We start from the raw sequence: 15,784 nt of genomic DNA, 5'->3' as shown, positions 1-15,784 counted from the left end.
GAGTATCTATCCGCTAAAGCAAGCCACTCGGTATCTGATGCCCATATTTCACCTGTTGACTATTGAAACACCGAGCTACAAATCCCACAAAGTCTTTCTTCATTCTCCTCAATCAATAGTGCTGCCTCAAATCCTAATACATCTTCGCGGCACCCGGATGAATGGAATACCATGAGCTATGAACCTCCTCTAGAATCAACTCCCGAAGCCCATCCACATTGGGCACACAAAACCGGCCCTGCATCCTCAACACCCCATCATCACCAATGGTCACATCTCTGGCATCATCATGCTGAACTCTAGGCTTAAGGACAAGCAAATGCGGACCATCATACTAGCGCTCTTTGATGCGATCATATAAGGAGGACAGAGAAACCACACAAGCCAATACCCGATTGGGCTCCGAAATATCTAGCCTCACGAACCAATTGGCCAAGGCCTGAACATCAACTGCAAGTGGTCTCTCCCCAATTGGAATATATGCCAAATTCACCATACTCATCGCCTTTCGGCTCAAGGCATCGGCCACCACATTGGCCTTCCCCGGATATTACAATATAGTGATATCATAATCCTTTAGCAACTCCAACCATCTCCGCTGCCTCAAATTAATATTCTTCTACTTGAACAAGTGCTGGAGACTACGATGATCAGTAAACACCTCACAAAACATACCATACAAGTAATGCCTCCAAATCTTCAATGCGTGAACTATGGAAGCCAACTCCAAATCATGAACGGGGTAGTTCTTCTCATGGGGATTCAATTGAGAAGAAGCATAAGCAATAACTCTACACTTCTACATTAATACACAACCAATACCTACTCTCGAAGCATCACAATACACGGTATATGAACCTGAAGCTGATGGCAAAACTAACACTAGAGTTGTGGTCAAAGCTATCTTGAGCTTCTGAAAGCTCTCCTCACACTTGTCCGACCATACAAATGAATCACCCTTCTAAGTCAACTAGGTCAAAGGTGATGTGATAGATGAGAATCCCTGAACAAAACGGTGATAATAACTCGCCAAACCAAGAAAGTTGCTAATCTCTGTGGCTGAGGACGGTCTGGGCCAACTCTGAACCGCCTCTATCTTCTTCGGATCAATCTGAATACCCTCGCTGGACTCCATGTTCCCCAAGAAAGCCACTAAAATGAGCCAAACCTCACACTTGGAGAATTTTGCATAAAACTTCTCCTCTCTCAATCTCTGCAACACAACTCTCAAATGCTCCGCGTTCTCCTCCTAACTATACAAATATACTAGAATATCATCAATGAAGACTATGACAAATGAGTAAAGATAAGGCCGGAACACACTGTTCATCAAATACATGAACGTTGCTGGGGCGTTGGTCAGCCCAAAGATATCACCAAGAACTTATAATGGCCATATCGGGTCTTGAAATTTGTCTTAAGAATATTTGAGTCCCTGATCTTCATTTGGTGATAACCTGAACGGAGATCAATCTTGGAGAACACTCTCGCTCCCAGAAGCTGGTCGAATAAATCATCAATACGAGGCAAAGGATACGTGTTCTTAACTGTTACTTTGTTCAATTGCCTATAATTAATGCACATCCTCATAGTGCCATGCTTCGTTTTCACAAATAGAACTGACGCACCCCAGGGTGACATACTAGGCCGAATGAACCCTTTATCACGGAGTTCCTGAAGTTGCTCCTTTAATTCCTTCAACTCTGCTGCTGCCATATGATACGGCGGAATAGAAATGGGCTGAGTGCCCGACACTAGGTCAATACCAAAATCAATATCCCTGTCCGGTGGCATGCCCGATAGGTCTGCAGGAAACAAATTGAGAAAATCCCCCACAACTGGAACAGAATCAATACTGGGAGTCTTAGCACTGACATCCCTCACAAAGTCTAGATACGAAAGACAACCCTTCCCAACCATACGCTGGGCTTTCAAGAATGAGATCACTCTACTGGGAACATAATCAGTCACACCTCGCCACTCGATCCGTGGCACACCCGGTATAGCCAATGTGACTGTCTTAGCATGACCGCCCAGAATAGTACGATACGGAGATAGCCAATCCATGAACAAAATGACATCAAAATCCACCATACACAATAATAAAAGATCCATGTAGGTCTTCATACCCCCAATAGTCACCACACATGATCGGTACACATGGTCTACAACAACAGTATTACCCACCTGGGTAGATACATGAACAGGTGAAGCAAGAAACTCATAGGACGTACCCAAATAACGAGCTAAGTATGATGACAAATATGAAAAGGTGGAACCAGGATCAAATAATACAGAGACATCTCTATGGTAGACTGAAACAATACCTATAATAACAACATATGAAGCAATAGCATCGAGTCTGCCTAGAAGCGCATAGAAACGAGCCTGACTGCCACCTGATCGACCTCCTCCTTTGGGGCGACCCCTAGCTGACTAACCTCCACCCCTAGCTGGCTGGGCGGGTGGTGGTGAAGTAACTGGCGCTGAAGCCAATGACTGACCCCTCTACTAAGATGAGCTCGCAAGACGACAAGGGCACTGCCTCCACATATGACCTATCTCATCACACTCATAACAACTCCTAGGTGCTGGAGAAGGTGACTGAAGGGATCCCCTCGCACCGGAGTGACTAGCAGATGCACTCGGCATAGAAGAGACTTGAACTGATGGAGCACGGGATGAACTCTGAGATGGAAGGTCACTAAGTGATGACTGGCCCTGATGAGAACTATGAGAACCATGACCCGATGACGCCCCATGATAACCTGAGTGAGCTGGCTAAGCATGACTGAATGGATAACCTCTATCGTACTGAAACTGACCTCTCAAAGGAGTATTACTATAACTACCAGATCCTCGAGGCCTCTTGGCCTCTCTCTCCTCTCGCTCTTGGCAACGAACAGACTCAATCTCACAGGCAATATCCACAACCTCCTCGAAAGTAGCACCAATCACCCTCTCCCTGGTCATGAGAATACGAAGCTGATAAGTGAGTCCATCAACAAACCTCCTAATCCTATCTCTATCTATCGGAACCATCCAAATAGTATGGCGAGCTAACTCGGAGAACCCCATCTCGTACTGTGTCACAGTCATCTCTCCTTGATACAACCACTCAAACTCCCTACGCAACTCCTCTCTGCAGGACTACATCGCATACTTCTCCCGAAAGAGAACAGAGAACTACTGCCAGGTATGGGGTGCTGCACCAACAGGCCATACCTCTCAAAAGCCTCCTACCAAGTGAAGGTAGCTCTAGAAAACTGATAAGTAGTGAAAGCGACCCCGCTGGTCTCCAGAATACCTATTGTATGAAGCATCCTTTGACACTTATCTAAGAAATACTGGGCATACTCGCCCTTTGCACCACAGAAGGTCGGAGGCTGCAGTCTACCAAACCTCTCCAACCTATGCTGCTCATCCTTCGGCATAGTAGGTACTACATTGTCCAGAGCAACTGCAACTGGCTGGGCTGGATGTGCCCTCGGCGTCTGAAGTCCTTGCATGACCTGCTCAGGTGTGCGAGCGGCGGGAGTCTGATTGCCTCCCCCGGTCTAAGAAGTAGCTGCGACTGTAGTGGCTGAAACCACTTGAACTACGCCAGTGCAAACTGAGAAGATCTGAGCCAAGGCCTCCTGAAGACCTGCAATCACAATGGGCACAGCTGGTGCTTGAGCTGTTGCTGCTGGAGCGCCCATAACTAGGACCTGATCCTGAACTGGGGCAGCTGGTGGATCTGCAGGTGCTGCCCTAGCTGCTCTGCCCCTACCATGACCACGACCGCGTCCTCAGCCTCTGGTGGCCACAACTGGTGGTACTGGAGGTCATCCAACCTGACTAGTAGCGCGTGTCCTCACCATCTGTGAGAGAATAGAACAATAGAAGTTTAGTACTCGGATCAACAAATTCGCACGACAAGAATTTCAAGAATATGAGTTTTTCCTAAAGGTTCTGCAGCCTCTCGAGAATAAATACATAAGTCTTCGTACCAATCCGCAAAACTCTACTAAACCTGCTCATGACTCGTGAGACCTATGTAACCTAGGCTCTGATACCAACTTGTCACGATCCTAAACCCGTACCCGGTTGTGATGGCGCCTCTCGTGAAGACAATTCCAGCTGACACTTCCCATATCCAATTATTTTCAGTTAAACCATAAGAAATAAGTCTAAAGCATGATAAGATAATCCAAAGTTAACAGATAATAGCATAATTCGCGGAAAATAACCCAACACAACCCGATACCGGGGTGTGACTAGTCATGAGCATCTAAATAATCCGGAATACTCCAAATCAAACTACAGAGTTTAACACAAAAAACCAAGAACATGAAGAAGTAAGATAGGGAAGAGCTCCGGGATGCAAATTCCAACAGCTACCTAGAGACTCCTCGGATCCGCCTGAGGCGGAAATGATCAACACTCGATAGCGGGACCAGATACCCCTGAATCTGCACACAGGGTGCAGGGAGTAAAGTGAGTACTCCAACTCAGTGAGTAATAATCATAAATAAAGACTAAAAGTAGGAAATCACGTAAGGCACAAAAACATGCTATAATGAAGCAGTAAAACCATTTAAAACTGTAAACCAGTGAAAGATCGGTAAAAATCCTTTAACTCAAATTTAACTTCATGAAAAGCCTTTTTCAACAATTAAGCATGGTAATTGACAGTCAATTATGAAAAATAAACACATAAAGGTTCGCCCCTCGGGCACAGTATCAACAAATCCGCCCCTCGGGCAACATCTCAGAACAATAATAGCCCCTCGGGCTCGATCTCAGAACAATACTAGCCCCTCGAGCTCAATCTCAGATCATAATACCAGCCCCTCGGGCTGAATCTCAGATCACCATGGGTACCCACGCTCACTGGGGGTGTGCAGACTCCTGGAAGGGCCCCTTATAGCCCAAGCACAATATCAAGCCATCTCGTGCCATCATCACTAGGACATCGGCCTCATATCAATCAAGCCACCTTGTGGTGTACATGTCTCAGGACCTCGGCCTCATAATCAATATCAAATATTTCCTCACAATATAGGCCCTCGGCCTTACTTAGTCAAAATCCTCACATGACACTCGGGCAATAGTAAAACATGATTCTCAGCCCAAAACTATCATTTAAAAGATCATGTAAGTGTTAAAATCAGAGTAAACATGGCTGAGTATGAAAAATAGTGAAATATAACATGACTGAGTTCAAGTATAAAGTCAAAATAGTGAGGAAATACCAGTAAAATCCCTGAAGGGTTCAAATAGTTGGCGCAAGGCCCAAATATGGCATTCAGCCCAAATCATGATGATAGCAAATAGATTTCAGTCAAATACGTGGTAAAATAGTCATTCGGGACGGACTAAGTCACAATCCCCAACGGTGCACGACCCCACGCTCGTCATCAAACATGTGTGTCACCTCAATATAGCACAACGATGTGCAAGTCCAGGGTTTCATACCCTCAGAACATCATTTACAATCATTACTTACCTCAACCCGGTCAAATCTCTAGCTCGCGACACCTTTGGCCCTTGAATCGGCCTCCACTCACATCGAATCTATCCAAATTCAGAACGAGGACATCAAAATATGCTAGGGGAACAAATCCCAAGAAAAAACAATCAAAATATGAGACAAATCCCGAAATTACCAAAACCCGATTCCCGGGCCCACGTCTCGAAATTCGATAATTTTTACATCAATAGATTCCTTATCTCCCCACGAGTTCATACATATCAAAAGTTCTGAAATCCGACCTCAAATGGTCCTTCAAATCCTCAATCAAAGGTCTAAATTTCCAAGCCCTAGTTCTTCAATTTTTGGCTTAATTTTCACGATTATTTAAGTGAAATTCACATTAGAATCGAGTTTTAAATCCAAGAATCTTACCTCCAAGTGATTCCCCTTCAATCCCTCTCAATCCCTTTCAAAAAGCTCAAAAAATGACCAATAATGGAAGAAATAAACCCCACATTCACGGACAAGACGACTATTTAAACCTTCTGCCCATGCCTAAATTCCTTCATCGCGATCGCGGGATATCCTTCGCGATCGCGAAGTACAAATTCTCAGCTCCCAAAATAAACTTATGCGAACGCGATGCTCAGGAATCTAACACTACGCGATCGCGGACTGGCTACCACATTCACAATGAACAACTTCAAGCCAAGACCCCTGGTACACTTAACTCTACGCGAACGCGACCTTCACTACGTGTTCGCAATCAACAACTTTTCCACCTTATGCGATCGCAACTCAACCTTCGCGAACGCGAAGAACAAACTAGACTGCCCCTCAAAAGCTTCTACGCGATCGCGGGACCCCCTATGCGATCGCGAATAGGAAATATCTGCAACAGCTGAACCTCAAAATCTGCAACTCCAAACAACATGGAATAGTCCGATTGACCTCCTGAAATCACCCCGAGGCCCCCGAGACCTCAACCAAAAGCACCAACATATCTTAAAACCTTATTCAAACTTATTCCAATCTTCAAAACACCTCAAACAACATCAAATCAACCAAAACACATCGGATTCAAGCCTAACTTTCCAAAATATTCTGAATTCCGCTTTTGATCAAAGACCCAACCAAACCACGTCCGAATGACCTGAAATTTTGCACACACATCCCAAATGACATAACAGAACTAGTGCAACTCTCAGAATTCCATTCCGACCCCTATATCAAAATCTCGCCTACCAACTAGAAATTGCCAAAATATCATCTTCGCCAATTCCCTAAATCTACTCCGAACCTCTAAAACTCATTCCAATCGCGCTCCTAAGTCCCAAATCACCTCCCGAAGCTATCTGAAATATAGGAACTCACATCCAAGCCCACTAACATATAAGTCAACATCCGATTGACTTTTCCAACTTAAGTTTCCTCAAAAGAGACTAAGTGTCTCAAACCTTACCAAAATTATTCCGGATTCGATTCGAACAACCCGATACCACATAACACGGATAAACAAAGCATAAAGAAGTAGAAATGAGGGAAACGAAGTAGTAACTCATGAGACGACTGGCCAGGTCATCACATCCTTCCCAGCTTAAACAAACGTTCGTCCTCGAAAGAGTCAAGAAACATACCTGAAGCCTCAAACAGGTAAGGATATCTGCTCCGCATCTCCCGCTCAGTCTCCCAGGTAGCCTCCTCCACGGGCCGACCTCACCACTGCACTTTCACTAAAGCTATATCCTTTGACCTAAATTTTCGAACCTGACGACCCAAAATAGCTACTGGCTCCACATCATAAATCAAATTATCATCCAACTGAACTATGTTGAAATACAAAATGTGAGACGGATCCCCAATATACTTTCAGAACATAGAAATATGAAATACCGTATGCACACTCGATAAGCTGGGTGGCAAAGCAAGCTCATAAGCCACCTCCCCAATCCTCCGAAGCACCTCAAAAGGCCCAATGAACCGAGGACTCAATTTCCATTTCTTTCCAAATCTCATAACACCCTTCATGGGTGAAACCTTCAACAGAACCTTCTCGCCAACCATGTAGGACACATCCCGAACCATTCTATCAGCATAGCTCTTTTGCCTTGACTGCAATGTACGAAGCCTCTCCTGAATCACCTTCACCTTTTCTAAGGCATCCTGCACCAATTTTGTCCCCAATAGCCTAGCCTCACTCGGCTCGAACCAACCAACTGGAGATCTACACCACCTCCTATACAAAGCCTCATATGGAGCTATTTGAATAGTCGACTGGTAGCTGTTGTTATAAAAAAACTCTACAAGCGGTAGAATTTGATCCCATGACCCTCCAAAATCAATGACACAAGCACGCAATATGTCTTCCAATATCTGAATAGTGCTCTCGGACTGCCCGTCCATCTGAGGGTAAAAAGTTGTGCTCAACTCAACCTGAGTACAAAACTCTCGCTAAACAGACCTCCAAAACTATGATGTAAACTGAGTGCCCATATCTGAAATGATGGAAACTGGGACACCATGCAATAGAACAATCTCCCGGATATAGATCTCTGCCAACCGCTCTGAAGAATAGGTAGAACACATAGGAATGAAGTGCGTGGACTTGGTCTGCCGATCCACAATCACCCAAATAGGATCGAACTTCCTCAAAGTCCGTGGACGTCCAACTACAAAGTCCATAGTGATCCTCTCCCATTTCCACTCTGGAATATTTATCCACTAAAGCAAGCCACCAGGTCTCTGATGCCCATATTTCACTTGCTGACAATTGAGACACCGAGTTACAAATCCCACAATGTCTTTCTTCATTCTCCTCCATCAATAGTGCTGCCCCAAATCCTGATACATCTTCCCGGCACCCGGATGAATGGAATACCGCGAGCTATAGGCTTTTTCCAGAATCAACTCCCGAAGCCCATCCACATTGGGCACACAAATCCGTCCCTGCATCATCAACACCCCATCATCACCAATGGTCACATCTTTGGCATCATCGTGCTGAACTCTGTCCTTAAGGACAAGCAAATGCGGATCATCATACTAGTGCTCTCTGATGCGATCATATAAGGAAGACCGAGAAACTACCCAAGCCAATACCCGACCGGGCTCCGAAATTTCTAACCTCACGAACCGATTGGCCAAGGCCTGAACATCAACTGCAAGTGGTCTCTCCCCAACTGGAATATATGCCAAACTCACCATACTCATCGCCTTTCGGCTCAAGGCATCGGCCACCACATTGGCCTTCCCAGGATGGTACAATATAGTGATATCACAATCTTTTTGCAACTCTAACCATCTCCGCTGCCTCAAATTAATATCCTTCTGCTTGAACAAGTGCTGGAGACTACGATGATAAGTAAACACCTCACAAGACACACCATATAAGTAATGCCTCCAAATATTCAACGCGTGAACTATGAAAGCCAACTCCAAATCATGAACCGGTAGTTCTTCTCATGGGGCTTCAACTGAGGAGAAGCATAAGCAATAACTCTACCCTCCTGCATCAATACACAACCAATACCAACTCTCTAAGCATCACAATATACGGTATATGAACCTGAAGTTGATGGCAAAACTAACACTGGAGCTGTGGTCAAAACTGTCTTGAGCTTCTGAAAGCTCTCCTCACACTCGTTTGACCATACAAATAAAGCAACCTTCTGAGTCAACTTGGTCAAGGGCGATGCGATAGATGAGAATCCCTAAACAAAACGGCGATAATAACCTGCCAAACCTAGAAAGCTGCAAATCTCTATGGTTGATGACGGTCTGGGCCAACTCTGAACCGCCTCTATCTTCTTAGGATCAAAATGAATACCCTTGCTGGACATCACGTGCCCCAAGAAAGCCACTGAACTGAGCCAAAACTCACACTTGGAGAATTTTGTATAAAGCTTCTCCTCTCTCAATCTCTGTAACACAACTCTCAAATGCTCCGCGTGCTCCTCCTGACTATGCGAATATACCAGAATATCATCAATGAAGACTATGGCAAACGAGTCAAGATAAGGTCGGGACACACTGTTCATCAAATGCATGAATGTTGCTGGGGCATTGGTCAGCCCAAAAAACATCACCAAGAACTCATAATGACCATATCGGGTCTTAAAAGCTATCTTAAGTGTCACACCCCTTTTTTACACACCTCGAGGGGTGTGTAAGGGAGTTTTTCCAATTAAAGTGACATTATTCGAAATGAGATTATCTTATTTATTTCAGAGTCGCCACTTAGAATAGTTTATTTGGTGTCACAAGTCACCGGTTTATTTTAAAATCCAAATCGTGGAAATTTCGACTTTACTTTATAAGCCTGCGAACCAAAAATTCTAAGTAAGGAATTCTGTTAACCCAGGAGAAGGTGTTAGGTATTCCCTGGTTTCGTAGTTCTAGCACGGTCTCTTAAACTATTAAAAATGGCCTATTATCTGATTTATTACATGTTTTAACCTATTGAGCATTTTTAGCTTTATAACCGCTTTTAATTAATTATTGCTACATATCGCGAAACATGTCACGGGGACCGTACCCACGATCTACAACATGTTTTAATTTTAAAGATTAAATTGTGGCCAAGTCACATGAATGTACCCCCAGATTTTAGTAATTAAGCGTCACGACTAAGTCAGGGGAACCGTACTCGTAGCTATGACAATTATTTAATTAATGCGCCTAAAGCAAACTACGAAAGTTCAAAGCATTTTCTACACTAAAATTTTTTATTTATGTAAGGGCCATAGATTAAAGGATTTTATTTGTGTATGGCACACCCCAAATTATTTTAAGAAGAATTAGTTATTGATCTAAATTTGTGAGGGCCATGTGTTATAGGTTTAAAGTATGGCACACCTCAAATTATTTTTTAAAAAAAGGTTATATATATTTTAAAGGCAAACTAAAGGTGCTCTTTTTTACTAATTTAAAACTAGTTATCACAACCACGTCACGAGAACTGTACCCGTGATTGTAATAATTTTAAAATTGTGTGCCTAAAACATAATACGGAATATTCATAAGTTAATATTCTAGGCTAATTTCAGGATTGTTGCGGAGCCAAAATTATGAAAATTGGTTATGCAGGAAGGGTATGACTTAACTATTAAACTAAAAAAATGCAACATAATAAAAAAAAGTCTTTTCAAAATTTTCCTTTCCAGTACATCACTTTACAAATCACAACCAAACGAAATAGAAATTTGCTTGTCGAAATCTCAACACATACCCAAAATGCCTTAAACAGATTATTTACTAAGCTTAAACTCTCTTTTTTTTACAAGTAACTTAAAGGGAGAAATGACATAAATATAGGGCGTCAACTTTAATTTTACAAATAAAGGACAATGAGAGGACTATGCTGTAAACTGACGACTTTGTATTGACCACAAAACGTCCGTTTGCACGCAATGGACCTGCATTTCTTTTAATTTTGACTCTTGTTTTTAATTAACATTGGCCACAATGATATTTCAATATGTCCTTATAACAGGATTGTAGGCATGCTGACCTAATTTGAAGAATGTAATACGTTTATTCAGAAGCTGATTGAGATGTATGACAAGCTGAAGTCACAGGGAGAAACTTCGAGAAAAAAAAACTCTTACTCCATATCCTTTGACTAAAAGTGTAAATGAAGATTTTTTTTAAAAAGAAACGAACATCTTCTTTAGCATATACTACACTACTGCGTCCATTTGAGCAACAAAGAAAAAATATGGCATTTTCAGTTGAAGCAAACAGTTTTTAGCAAAAAAGTGTTGAATAATCTCATGGACCCAGAACTTAAGGAATTAAAAAAATAACAGAAAAAGGGGAAAGCACGAGTCTTAAAAAACAAAGTATGTTACAATACACATGGCTGCAGATCAAAGAACTCCTTGTTGAAACAAGTCTTACAATAACTTGAAAGAGAAACGTACCTAATTACACAAGGAGGAAATTTAGAAGACAAAGAAGCCAAATAAAAATTGAGACAGGGAATGAGAGCTTGGCCAGCAACCAGAGAACAGCTTCGACCAAACAAAACCCAAATCACAACCAAAAAATTCGGACAAGAATCAATAGCGCCGAAAATTCGAACCCCAGCCACAAACTCCAACTTAAAACTTCAATTCAAAACCATTCTTGAAAAACTCGGAATCGAAGAAGAAAGCTGAGATTTGTAATTTTTGTTTTCTTTCAAAAATCAACTAAAACAAACAACCTCAAGATATGCCTTTGTATATTTTTTTAGTTTTTTAAGAAATTTGCTGACTAAAAAAACGTGAAGAGAAAAGAAGAACTTCAAAACCCTAGAAATTCTACTACAAGTCTACTGAAGATTTTTCCCTTTTTCTCTGATCTTTTTTTTCTCTTTAGTACATAGAACTTACCTCATATATGTCATGACCCTAACCGATGGGCCGCGACGGGCACCCGGTACCTTACTCAACCGAATACCAACGTAATGCATCTTTTTTATTACATCATCATATACACGTAACATACGAGCCTAATAGGCCAACATAATCATTTATAAACTCAAAACATAGGCCGACAAGGCCGTACAATCTTTCACGTACACGACATATGTCTACAAGCCTCTAAAAATACATAAATATCATAAAGGTCGAGACAGAGTCCCGCCATACCAAACAATATACGTCTAACTCATACTAACTAAACAAGCAACTCCGAAGCAAGTGGAGCGCACCAACATCTTCCGCTGAGCTGATAGCCTACATAGAGGGCTCTTGACCTGTCTATCGGGTCCTGAGGGCATGAAACGCAGCGTCCCAGGAAAAATGGACATCGGTACGAATAATGTACTGAGTGTGTAAGGTACATAAATAAATACATAAGAGACATGGAAGACATATAAAGTACATGACTCAACTTGTAAGTCTGAATAACTTTGTAAATCATAAATTACTTTTAGTGTCATGCGTATGCGTATGAATGTCATGTCGTGCATAGTTACATATTTCATAACATCATCAGCCTCTGAGGGCATGCCATCATATCATATCGGCCACTGTGGGCAAAATCATCACCGTATACCAACTGATCAGGTGGTGGTGCGTATATAACGCCATAACCTTTCCCATATCCCATATACATATATACATGCATATATACGCGTATATAAAGTCGTTTGAATCATATTTACATATATATGCGTATATAACACCGTTTAAATTATATTTCAGCCACTGTGGGCAACATCGTCATCATATACCAGCTGATCAGGTGGTGGTGCGTATATAACGCCATAACCTTTTCCCATATCCCATATACATATATTTACATATATACGCGTATATAACGCCATATGGTCATGGGTCAATGCACATGAATGCAATGCATGAAAAGTACGTCAATAAAATCATTCAGAAGGTCATAAGACCACTTTGCCTCTTGAGCAATATCATAAAGTAATATCTTTTCAACTTTCATATTTTTCTGAGACTCATGAACAAATGATAAAATATTATGACACATGGGAAGTAAAGAACATAGATATTTTTATTATTTATATGAGTAAAGTCACTTATGGAATTTGTGCATTTGCACGTTTCGTTCATATCGTATGGATCATGCGAAAAGAAAGAAGGGAGGGCCTTAACATACCTGGAGTAGGGAAAAATCCGTATAATATTCTTGGAGAAGGTTGCACCAGGTAACGTAAGGAGTATTTAGTTATGAACTACAACATTCTTATACCCAGAGATATGAGCACGTTTCCAAATCCTAAACTCCCGTAAACCAAAAATGAGATGCCGAGGATTCATGTGTAGTAGGAAAGAGGCACATCCTTGAGTTGGAAGAACTCCTTGACTGATTCCATACTCTCATAACCCTTTTTGGAAACAATTTATATTGCTCCTCTGTAAATATTGCATGCATCGGCTTACGATTTCGCAAACCATATTTCGTTTATCAATTTGCTCTTTCTTGCTTTGCTTTAATGGAAAGCAGCCACCGTTTATTTCTCTTGGTATTACTCGACATGTAGTTATAATCATCAAGCAAATGCACCTTGTAGTGAGATCTAAGCTTATTAAAATAATAATAGAAAGGCCTGTTTTTGGCAACATACAAATTCCTCCATTTTAAATCCTGCCACATATACTATGAGTCACCTAATTTGTTCAAGGGACTGCCACGTATCTTTTGTTAAGATCTTGTTAATTTTATCCACTTATTAGTTAACTGAGTAACGTCCTGTTACCCGGTAATTAATCAATTACTCGCAAAATTGAGAATTATTCCCACTTACTTGAAATATTACTCACTTTTCACATACCTTATACGCCTTACTATTATGGTCATGAGGTACCTTGTATGGTACAAGTCTATAAATACCAAGTATTTTAGCTTGAGCTGTATTTTATCCTAAAATGCCAAACATGGACGAAAATTCATTTTCTTTAACTTGCTTGCCCTTTTATCTTCACGAATTTACTCATCACTTACAATCCTTATAATCTCCAAATAATATTTTCCGTGGACTGATGTCAATTACCTTACAACAAATTCAACGCACAATACTATTGGGTGCAACATCGTCGCAACTTAACACTGCGAAGCGTAACATCACCGTAATGTAATACTGCAGGGCATAACATCATCATAATATAATACTGGGGGACATAATATTGATGTAATATTACGGGGCGTAACATCATTCCCCTCTTTGGAACATTCGTCCTCAAATGTTGATTGATACTCTTGTCATTTCCGTAACTTATAGCTCTTGTGAATTTATTTATTACTCTTCTTTCCATTTAAGCAGTTGTTCTGTGAATAAATCCAAAATCTAGGGTATTCCCTCTTTAGTCTTTTTGCTCATATCATGACCTGTGGTCGAAATCTTCCTAATCTTGCAACTGTTGTTACCTCCTATCATGCAGCCTGTATGACCCTAGCTTTGTAAGTACTTTTATGCGATTCATCTTTCCTTGTATCCTTTAGTCAATCTCTAGGCCTTACTTTGTATATACACGGCTTAATAGGATACCTCTCTAGGCCTCTATAGGTATACTGAAGTCCTTTGCTCGATACTTTATAGAACTTGCGAATATGGTCATATCTTATTTCATAGATCTGGTTACCCATTCACACGACTTTACTGAATTTATGTGGGTTATACTATACCATAATTTTTGCTTCAATCTACCTTTACTGAGGTGTGCTTACCAAGTTCCCAATTACTTTTGTTGCCTACCCTTTAGGTAAAAATCTCAGTCCTTCAATGCCCCTTCATTACCGTTCGTCTTAAGAATCATGGCCTAGACTCATGTCATACTTTGTAACTTATGTCTGACCATTGTTGATTCGCCTCAATGTTGATCGATAATCCTTTACTTAAAGATTTAAAATTTCTTACGTAAGATATTACCGCTAGTGCTTATGTTGTATTGAGGAATAATTGAAGTGGTTTCCATAATCATATTTCATAGTGCCTCAATGTGATTCACATTATGGGGGTATCTTGATTTTGTGCCGTCAGCGAAATCTTTTTCTTCTTCTCTTCTTCTATGTTCTCTTCTTCTTTTTTCAAATCATTATTCAAACGAAGACCCAAACGTCATCATTTATCTGTCACAATTATCCCTTCATTTTATTACTAGGCCAGCATTTCATTCTTTCTAAATGCTATTATTGTTAGATTCCTTTGAGTTCATTCAGGTTATATTGAACTTTCAATAACTTGAAGAAACCATTATCTCTCTTGTTTTCATGGACTTAATCCTGAGGACTTATCCATTCTCGTCACCTTTTCACTTGCCTTTCCTCATTCTTACTCATGTTTTCTTAAAATTTTGTCGCTCTACCATACTTTAGCTTGCGACCTATAAATATCCATTTATAATACTCACAACTCTGGTATATACAAAATCCGGTGGGAGCGTCGTAATGACTTATTATGAGGCTGGTACTTCTTCTAACTGGCTTCCTTGTAGAGCCATTATAGATTATGGTAGTTGTGTTATTTCTCTTGAACGCGTGATATTAAGAGTGATTTTGTCATGTTCTCAAGCATACTTCTATAATTTTTCTAGGTCTAATAATCAGACTCCTGATTTACTTAGGTGATATAATCCTTTAGTTTCCTCTTTCTTCTGATCAGCCTTTACGTAGGCTTAAGCTATCTTCTGATCTGTGGCTCATGGTGTCAGTTATTACCTTAGCCTTTCATGGGCGTTATGGAATATCCATGACACATTCTTCTAACAATTCAATCTTTTGTCTATGCCCTGCGCTCAATTGTTTATTTTTAACTTATATCGGAGTCATTTATGGTTGTATGATTGTCAACAAATATGCTGCCTGGATAATGCT

The 15,784-nt window shown here is 41.1% G+C and overlaps 1 long non-coding RNA gene across 1 annotated transcript; it reads right to left on the bottom strand.

Moving 5' to 3' along the window:
* Positions 1–11,955: 11,955 nt before the first annotated feature.
* Positions 11,956–13,506, bottom strand: LOC142174789 (uncharacterized). The gene is made up of 2 exons (XR_012703854.1): positions 13,070–13,506; positions 11,956–12,267 (listed from the first exon to the last, which is right to left on the bottom strand). It is a non-coding gene; the product is annotated as an uncharacterized LOC142174789 (long non-coding RNA).
* Positions 13,507–15,784: the final 2,278 nt, after the last annotated feature.

Source organism: Nicotiana tabacum, chromosome 20, assembly GCF_000715075.1.
Source record: "Nicotiana tabacum cultivar K326 chromosome 20, ASM71507v2, whole genome shotgun sequence".
NCBI classification, from domain to species: Eukaryota; Viridiplantae; Streptophyta; class Magnoliopsida; order Solanales; family Solanaceae; genus Nicotiana; species Nicotiana tabacum.
This window is presented reverse-complemented; position numbering and strand designations above follow the sequence as displayed.